At 36.4% G+C, this 9,023-nt stretch overlaps 1 long non-coding RNA gene across 1 annotated transcript; it reads left to right on the top strand.

The window, feature by feature from the left end:
- Positions 1–2,720: 2,720 nt before the first annotated feature.
- On the top strand, positions 2,721–8,944 carry LOC118099127. The gene is made up of 7 exons (XR_004694244.1): positions 2,721–3,000; positions 3,093–3,218; positions 3,591–3,630; positions 3,876–3,949; positions 4,043–4,191; positions 4,450–4,518; positions 7,405–8,944. It is a non-coding gene; the product is annotated as an uncharacterized LOC118099127 (long non-coding RNA).
- The last annotated feature ends 79 nt before the right edge of the window (positions 8,945–9,023 follow it).

Below are 9,023 nucleotides of genomic sequence, written 5' to 3'. Positions count from 1 at the left end.
TAATAAAACATATATTTTTGGGCCCAAGTGAATGCAACACTTTTTAATTTATTAATAGAATGTTGAACTGTGATGTGTAATATATGTAATTTTTTTATACAATTATTTTGTATTACATTCTATAGAGCACTTCAGGAAATACCCAAGTGATGGATGGCAGTGTAGAGGAGAGACCCACTGGAGAGGAAACATCCTCTTTGGTAAGTATTGTTACATTTCATCGAAAGTAAAAAGGGTAAAGTTTTTACTGTTGTGTTTGGCGGTACTTTTTATAAAATAGGTCTATCCAGTAATGTTTTACAGAGAACTTTGTAACATGCAAACTGAATCATGTTAGCAGGTCTATTTTGCAATTGGTGTATGATTGATATGCACTTAAATTGATTGAGAGATAAGAACCTTAAGATGATGAAACTGTAATTTTTCATTCAACTTTCGAATGTGTTTCGATGCACTTCCTTGTAGTCTTTTAAATAATGATCCCACCCCATCTGTCTTTCCAGGAAGTGGTGGAGAAAGACATTGATAATGACATTCCCACTAATGTGACATCATTGGTGACATAGGTGAGCGCTACAGTCCACATGTACAAAGGTATAATTGCATGTGTTTTTGTAACCAACATGTTAACCTTACATAGTGACAGTCCGGGTATAAGCCCAGGCACACGGGTGTCTTGCCCATACAGTCAATGAATTCAAGGGCAAAATGTTTAGCCAATGAAAGAAAGCACACAAAATACTATTACCATGTCTAACTACTGATTGGATGGGCAGTCTACAGCCAGCCTCCAAACGCACACTGTGCACTCACTCTTCTCGTAGTGACCCATGTTTAGGCACCACTGAAACAGAGCAGACTCACATGGTGTACAGCGCATCACAGCTAATTATGCACAGTCGGAGTTTTCTCACACAAGCCAGAGTCGTCACGAGAGCCAATCGACACCACTCGACCCATAAAAACAGGAAAATCTGTCAAGCAACTGCAAATAATGTCCATATGCTTTCTAGGAAATATGAGTTCAAATGACTTCATGGTAGCACTGCAATCGAGGTCTAGAAACTCAAATTTAATAAACCCAAGCCATTCACAAGTAAGTCCAATTTACTTGACTTTTCAAACTCAAGTTCATCTCTATGTGATCTACCAAAAAGATCATTGGATTGTTAAAGTCTGCTCTGATACATTTACCCCCATTTTTGAACACATTTCCATTATATATAAACAACAGCAGTTGAAAACAATGGTCCTCAAAGAAACATCACTATGGGGCAGGGCATATCAGGAAGTTGGCTGATCATTTATCTAATTTATCCCATCTAATCAGTAATCTCAGTACATATCTTAAGTCCGAATCTGGTAATTGCACAATCACTTGTGCCAATCAATATTATTAGGATTAGTCAATATCGTCATATTGATCAGTGAAAGTGGAAGCTTCACACATATTTGCTCACAACTCAACATATCTTTTAGCAATCATGATTAAAGTTATTTGAAATATCCTCAGTTTCCTTCACATCCAATGAACGTGGAACACAGTGTCTAAGTTTGAGTGCAAATTTTGAAATGCTGTAGGCTTTGTGACAATCAAATAAGTTTCCAAATGGTTTCATTACTTCTTTAAACTGAATCAAACTAGATAAGGTGACTTTGCTCGTCTTTGCTCGTCTTTAACCTACTCGTTGATCATGCTCATGCCTTTAATTTTGTCAGACTGACCTTCTCTGTTCTTTTGAGCAAAAACATCTAGAATTCGCTCAATGATGCTATGATATTTTTTCCTATTTTTCCCATGTTACAGGGTAGTGACAAGGAACTGGACTGCGCTGACTCACCAGGTCACTCCACAGACAGCAGAGAGACAGAGGAGAGATTATTTCTATGTTGTTTGCCACAGCAGCCCTGTTTCTTTTTTATTGACAGAAACGAATGGCAAGGGTTGAGGAAAAGTCAGAAGGGCAGACTTTTCCAAGGACTGCAGTGGACAAATGTAATTGCCAGAGGACTCAGGACAATTCATCCATACTGCAGCTTTGGCTTCAAAAGACACTCTGTGAAAACCCTGCTGTCAAAGACTGAGGCATCAATTTTCAAGTGCAAAGGCCACTGTCGTTTCGAGGATTGCCCAGTTGCTGTGAATGTGGAACTGAACGACGAAAGCACCCTGAAGGCAACTGTTGTTTTCTCCTGGGGAGATGTTTTTCACAACGTTAGGGAGCTCAAAAGAAGGCCAGTGCGTGCTGCTGCACGCAGGTCTGCTGGAGAGGTTCTTAAAACTAAACTGCCCCGGAGTGTCTATCTAGAGTCAATGCTGACAATATCGGAAAGGGTCATTGAATCTGGTTGCAGGGCTGAAGCCCCAACAAAAGATGTTTTGAAAACAATATCATCAACCCAAAAACAGCTGCATAGACCTCATTCAAATGAGATTTTAAGTCTCCAAAAAACAATTGAGGAACAACAACAGACAGACAATCAGGTTTGCAGAAGGTCCTCATGCATGCCGAAGGAGTGATGCTATGGTCCAAGAAGACACTCAATCTTTTACAAAAGATGTAGGGATGACATTGTCTACTTTGATGCAACAGGAAGTGTGATCCGCAAAGAAACTTCACAAAGTCATCCATACTATGTGTATAAGTTAGTGGTGAGAAACCCATTCAAGGGGGCGTCACCTCTTCCTGTTGCATCATATGTCACATGTGACCACACCACAGCATCCGTGATCTACTTCCTGCAAGCTTTTCAGACCGATCTTGTCAGGATGTACGGGGGGAAATCAAACAAAAGGACTGTGATGATTGTTTGTGATCGCTCTATGGTACTTCTGCAATCGCTTGCAATGACATTTTGCAAGTCAAGTCTGGAAGATCTTTTGCAGAAGTACTATAGAATTGTCACTGGACAACATCCCACTGACAAGATGGACCTGCCCATTCTTCATCGACGTCTCAGTCACATCATGAAGAATGCCAAGGATCTCTGCAAAAAACAGTATGTGTTATTGTTTTATAAATAAGGAATAATACATTTATAACAGAAATTACTGATGATAATAACTTTTTTTATTTATACTGTGTTTCTAGGAATCCAAAACACTACAAGCTGGCAATGCACATATTTGGGCTACTTGCGTGTAGTTCAAGTCTTAAAGACTTGGATGAGGTTCTTCTGAGTGCAACCCATTGACAATAACCTGATAAAGCTGACAGGTATAAATGCTGGGTGATAAAAAAGACATAGACCTTAGTGCGATGTGGTACCAATTTTAAACAGACAGAGTCTACATACCAGTAAGGTTATCTCATCAAATGCAGACCTGTCCAGGACATATTCTGTGTCACAACAAAAGACAGCCTCGAGTATATGTCCGTGAATTGGAGTGTCAAATAGAATGCATAAATGGATGTCTACTAATATGTACGACTTTGAACATTGTACTTATGATCAAATATTTCTCTAAAAGTAAATTTTTTAAATGTATTGTTGATATTAAATACACTGTGGTGGATGTGGTATTCCATGAAATAGTATCCTAAAAGTTTTTGATTGACTGTGTCAAATGTGAATGTTTTCTCTTATAGCTGGATGTGGGAACCACACCCTTGATATGACACTTCCAAGGTACTATAGATAGGGCACCACTTGATCTCACTGGTGAAGTGAACATGTACTATGCACCAATTTTCATTCCATGTTTGGCAAAGCATTTCCTCCCACATGCCACCTTGTGGTCTGGACTGATGCTAGGTTAGTTTAAATAAAAGTTGTAAACTATTGCTGTGAGTTAAGGAAGCTAAATGTCAATTATCTCATGCTAACAGTGACCTCTAAATATTAAATGTCCTAATGGCCTTTATGTGATCTAGGACGTCATGGGACAGCACCAGCATACCAGCAGTTCAGTCAGTGCCACAATGAGGTCAGGCAGTCAAAGACACAGGTAAAACCTAGCATTCCATTATTTCTATGTCTTCAATATATATGATATATATGATATGATTTTCTATATATATAAATATATATATATACACAGGGCATCATGGAAAAGAGTCAGTGGGACCTGAGGGCAATAAAGTTACAAGGAGACGACTCTCAAGACTGGACGACTTTGTCCAAATTTACCAAAAAATGCATGATGCTCTTCTGCTTGAGTATGCTGACATGGAAAGGTCAAGAAAGAAGGTAAGAATTAATGTCAATAAACAATTTATTAAGAAACAAGGTTCCCACTTTATCCTAAAATACTTTACACAATATCCTTGACCAAAGAAGTAATATTACAATAGGTATTTAGGTATTACAAATGTAATAAAGGCAAGAATTGTTGTGTATTATTTTTGAATAGTGAAATGCATAATTTTATATCACTGTAAATATGTAAAAAATACTTAATTACGATTCATACTGAAACTAAAAAAAAATGTTTTTATTCTTTCACAGGTGAACTTTGACAACTTCCAGGGCATTGTTTCCTTTGTAAATATTGCAAATGTACACTGGAATCTTTTGGTAAGTATGTGAACTTACTATATAACCCTGTAGATTTTTGGTATTACTTTAAAGGTCTATTAAATATTTAGTTAATTGAATTAATCTTCTAACTTTTAGTACATAAATGCAGTCAACCAGACTGTTTATCTCGTGGATCCTGCACAAGGTTCCAATGAGGAGTTTTTTTGTGCTATATATATATATATATATATATATATATATATATATATATATATATATATATATGATACTGGATTAACCATTTATGAACATTTATGCCCTGCTATAAGCAAAATAAACACACAAAAGGATCAAATGGATTTGAAGTATAATGGGCCCATTACATTCTGTAGAGAGTACCTCAGCTACTGAAGTCAGAAAATAACTTTCTCCTTTATCTGAGGTTTCAGTCATTTATAGTCACAGCAAAGCACACAGCTCTGGTTGTCTAAGTGGCGCCCATATCATATTGTTTAAGATGTGTAACATCATGTAACATCAAGCTTGTGTATCAATGCTAAATACATCCAGTCATTAGTCAGAGTCCACTCTTGTTTACACAAAAATTTGGTGACGCAGCTGTTTCACAATGCAATCTGACAAAGGTCGTATGAGAAACAGTCTTAACATCAAAGAAATGAACACAGAGTATAGCAATAAATGTTTCACTTTCAATCAGTAGCTGGTAAGCGGCAGCCTGACTTATTCAACCACATTAATACTACAATGAATAAGGCAGGTGTTTTATCAGAAATTGCTATTTCTGGGACATTAATTTAAAAGATCGCCAGTATAAGCAAATATGTTCTAAAATTGGTTTACATCCAAATGTGAGGCTGTCCCACCACCTGGAGTTAAGATATAGTCCAGGTATGAACAGTGGATGGTGTTGAGGTATGTAGGCCTGCATATTTCAGAAAAAGTCTAAAATCGTCTTCCTTGAAGTCAAAACCTCAAATCACACCCAGAAATGTAAGTCATTTAGTTAGTTACATTTTTTTTAAACTTATATTTATATTGTTTTTATTAGGTTTCCCTCAATGAAGTACTTGCACTTCGAAGTAAAGTTCTATATAAACAAGATGTATTATTGTTTTTACATTGTCCTCTAGTATAGTATATATATACTGTATATATATACAGTATATATTAATAATATTATTGTAATATTACTATTATTTTTATTTGTTTAATTTAAAAGACTATCTTGCTGTTTCTTTAGCTTACTGTTAACTTTGTATTTTTGGAATGTAGTCACATTTGTTTTGTATGTATGGTACCCATACATACAACCCTTCAAACCCTTCAAACCCCAACGCCTTGTGTGATTGTGTGAACTGCTGAAACCATTTGCTGATGGAATTGTTTGCTGAATTTTATATATAAATTATATAATTTATTTAGCCCTTGCCATATACAGTATGTCTATCATCTCTATACAGTTATACAAAATAAATCTGTGCACAGCAGATTTGCGCTTCTCAACCGTGATGTCAACCGTATGCTGGGAGTTTTCATTTTTTATTCATTGCTATTACAGAGCACATGAATATTAACAGTATGTAAAAACAACTCTTTACATAGCAGAAATACAAATACAAAATTATAAGAAAAAGTAAAGATAAAAAAGTAATTAATGATATACGAAAAATATTCTTAATGTTCATCATCATCAGTCCATATCAAATTTATCAAAAACACAATAGGCATATATACTGTAAAAAACTGAGATGTGCACTCGCCATACTAAGCCGTCCAAGACGACAGATCCGCTCACGCATGCGCATTCGCCCACCTCTGTATGAATGTAGTTGCGGGGAATTCTTAGATCCGTGGAATTAGAGGTGTAATCTATCATCAATTAGTAATATCAAATAACGTGAATAACATTCACGCTCACTTAACGACATAACGCATGGAGGATGATTCAAACAGCACGCTACGACGTGGTTTACGGCATGGCAGCGTCCATAGCAACCACCATAGCAACGATAAAAACGTTACATTTCGATTTTGATAGTAACTGTAGAGCAAAGGGAGGGTTCACAGCAGTCATAAAATCTCCTCTGAAGATATACACTCAGTGCTTTTACAATGTAGCTTTTGATTAAGGATAGCCTACAAACTTTAGTTATGGGCTATGATACTCCATAGGTCTGGGTGACAACAAAGGTGAATAAAGCTCCAGAAATTCTTTCCAGGTAAAAATAACACTACAGTCTGATTCAATCTGTCAATATGCCTTTTGCCAAGTCACTTTAACAATTTATGTCAATGTCACTCGTGTGTATTGAGGTTGTCAGGTATTGTAATTAACAAGTAAGTTAAAGATAGCTTCTTAAAGGCCATCTTTTTTATCAATGTGAAATACTGTCCATCGGCACAGATCTTAATATCCTACAGAAGTGCATAAAAAAGTTCCACAGGGAAGTCTAGGACCACAAGACAGAGGTGTAATACATGTCCAAAGAGGCTGTAATTACACAATGGTTAGGTGTATTGGATGATTAGCTGGGGAGCAGTGAGGCAGTGTGGAATAGGAGAAACCAGTAAATGGATACAGGCATGTCAGACAAGCTTAATGGTATCTGCACCGAGCAACCACACAGAACTATAATGACAAAATTGCAGGGCAAAGACAAATCAACACAAATTGGATGTATAAGGACATCCGGTTAAATCCTGATACAGTTTAAAAGGACTGTTATTGTTACAGCACACAATGGACTATTTTAAGAACTATGTTTACCACATAATGTAAAAATGCTGCCTCTAGAACTTATTTGTACTTATACTTACTTACAAAACAAGGGGTGGAGGTGTTAGTATATACACTACTGCATTTAAGAATAAATGTCACATGTTGGTGTTTCTAATTTAATATAGTTTGTGCTTATATTTTAGTGTTTGATTTGGCCAATTATTGTGCTCTGGCAAAACCTCCTGGATCAGGGCCTCCATTGAGAAATTGGGTGAGTATTTTAATTTCTTTTTCTTTTTTAATTGTTTTGATTGATGCTTTTTTTGAATAACAATGACAGTGTCACAAAACAAGCTGCTTTTAGGTTTTTCAAGTTGGAAAATGGGGTAGGATTAAACTGAATGCCATTTTAGTTCCATTGCCTTAAAACTCATGTAGCATTTATAGTAGCATTTTCAGGTGTTGTGGAAGCAGAAATTTAAGTTGAAAATTCAACATAAATTGAAAACATATAATCTTAGTATTTACACTGATCATCCATAACATTATGACCACCTTCCTAACCTGACCGGTCTGCGGCTACGCACCCCCATATGGGACAAACTGCAATGTATGTGTTCTGACACCTTTCTATCGGAACCAGCATTAACTTTTTCAGCAATATGAGCTACAGTAGCTCTTCTGTTGGATCAGACCTCACGGACCAGCCTTCACTCCCCACGTGCATCAGTGAGCCTGTCGCCGGTTTCCTAGTTTTCCATCCTCGGACCACTTTTGATAGGTACTTACCACTTTAGACCAACACCCCACAAGAGCTGCAGTTTTGGAGATGCTCTAACCCAGTCGTCTAACCATCACATCCTTACGTTTGCCCATTTTTCCTGCTTACAACACATCAACTTCAAGGACAAAAATGACCATCTTGATTTAGATTGGTTCCCTTTAAGTCTCTGCTTTTAAAATGCAACTCTATCTGCCACTGGGTCTGTGGCCTCCCTGCGGTGTCCATACAATCTCAACAGTTCTTATTGGGAAAAATTGTCAATTTACACTTAAATGTGAGAGAACACTCTGAAAATCATATTTGAGATTTCCAGATTGTCATTTTATAGATTCAATGTGACAACTGCAAACGATTGTAGTTTTAGCTCTATTTATTAGTGTATATTTGTATGTATTTTGTTATTTTGTTTTTTAAGGATTTATTTTATTATTTACTGTGATAAAGAAACAAAGGGCAGTGTGAAATGCAATTTTTGAAGTGTGATTAAAAAACTGAATATCTACAGTGACAAACAAGTGGTTTAATTTTTCCCCATTGTTTCTTTTGCATTTTATTTATTCCACTCTGTCTCTGTAGCTCCTCTTGCAGACCATTAATGTGGGTAACAAGTTCAACTAGTGCAATCAAATTTGACAAATCTAAAGCTGACACACTCCACCTCATATCCTTGTAGGTGTATTTGGAAATGCTTTTTTGAGATTACATCAAACAACATGGAGGTAAGACACTTAAATGATATTCATTTACAAATAAATAATTGTTTTTAAAAAAAGCCTTTTTACAGCGTAAAGGAGCTTAATTTTGAATATTGAGATCAGTCTTTCCTGATATGTCAGTAAAACTCAGAGGTTGTCTACTATCAAGGAGACCATCGGCCTGCACCACCAGGCTCAGAGACAGTTTCATCCCCCAGGCCATAAGACTTTTAAACTCCTCCAATCTGCAATAATTCCACTAACTCTGCACCTTAGCATATTTGCACTATTGTTTTTTCTTTAGGTGTATATATATATTTTAGATGTGTATATATATATATAT

This window comes from Hippoglossus stenolepis, chromosome 20, assembly GCF_022539355.2.
Source record: "Hippoglossus stenolepis isolate QCI-W04-F060 chromosome 20, HSTE1.2, whole genome shotgun sequence".
Classification (NCBI taxonomy): domain Eukaryota; kingdom Metazoa; phylum Chordata; class Actinopteri; order Pleuronectiformes; family Pleuronectidae; genus Hippoglossus; species Hippoglossus stenolepis.
This window is presented reverse-complemented; position numbering and strand designations above follow the sequence as displayed.